The sequence below is a fragment of the Geospiza fortis genome, unplaced genomic scaffold (genome assembly GCF_000277835.1).
Source record: "Geospiza fortis unplaced genomic scaffold, GeoFor_1.0 scaffold66, whole genome shotgun sequence".
Lineage (NCBI taxonomy): Eukaryota > Metazoa > Chordata > Aves > Passeriformes > Thraupidae > Geospiza > Geospiza fortis.
This window is the reverse complement of record NW_005054312.1, coordinates 8,584,964-8,585,824: the sequence shown is the minus strand read 5'-3', so window position 1 is coordinate 8,585,824 and position 861 is coordinate 8,584,964.

The following is an 861-nucleotide window of genomic DNA, read 5'->3' as shown; positions in this document are numbered from 1 at the left end:
GCCACCCACCTGCTCGCTTGGCCGCGCCATGACTCTGCTGCCTGGGCGCTGCCTGCCGACCCGAGCCCCGGCAGGCCGCCGGGGTGGGAGGGTGGTGGGGTACCCCCTTTGCCCTCCATGCTCTCTGCCCTCCAGCCCCTGCCCTCCTTTTGCACCCACTGTGCACTCCTCCTGTTCTCCCCTCCCAAGCTGCAGCCCTTTTTCCTTCCCTCCCGTGCCGTCCCGCTCCCTTCCGTGTCCCTTAGCTGCAGCCGTGTTCACCTCCTCTTCGCGCCCCCAGTTTGCAGCCCACTGCACCCGTCTTCCCTCATCCCCTTGCATCCCTCACACTGCTCCTGTGATGCTTCAAAGGGGGAGCCCCGGACTCCCCACTCTTTGCCAAAGCAGGTACCCGCTGGGCTCTGACACCCTCCCGGAGAGGGCAGCTCCATGGCGGTGCCAGGCCCGGAGCGAGGCGCGGAGGGGGCAGGCAGGTGGTGGAGGCGCAGGTATTTGTGTGCAGCTGCGAGCAAGTGAGCGAGGTCCCCCGTTCTGCGAGCATGCGGCTCTGCGGAGCTGGTGACACCTCCCTGCTCTCCCTCCCTCCCTGCCTCCTAGGGACGCTCGCCGCCGGGGCTCTGCGGCGTGCCGAGGCTTCCTGCGCCCTGCTGCCCTGCAAAGGGTGTCGCGGCGTCCGGGGGCTGCAGCGTCTTCACCCCAGGTGAAGGTGCATCTGATGGCTCGCTTGGCCCATACAGGTCCTGAGTGGGAATGTGTTTTAAAATTACCTCAAGGAGTGGAGCGAGCTTGGAGACAAAAGAGATGATGAGAAGTCAGAGTGGACTGGCGAACTCTGGAGTTGCTGGAGAAATGCTTAGGACA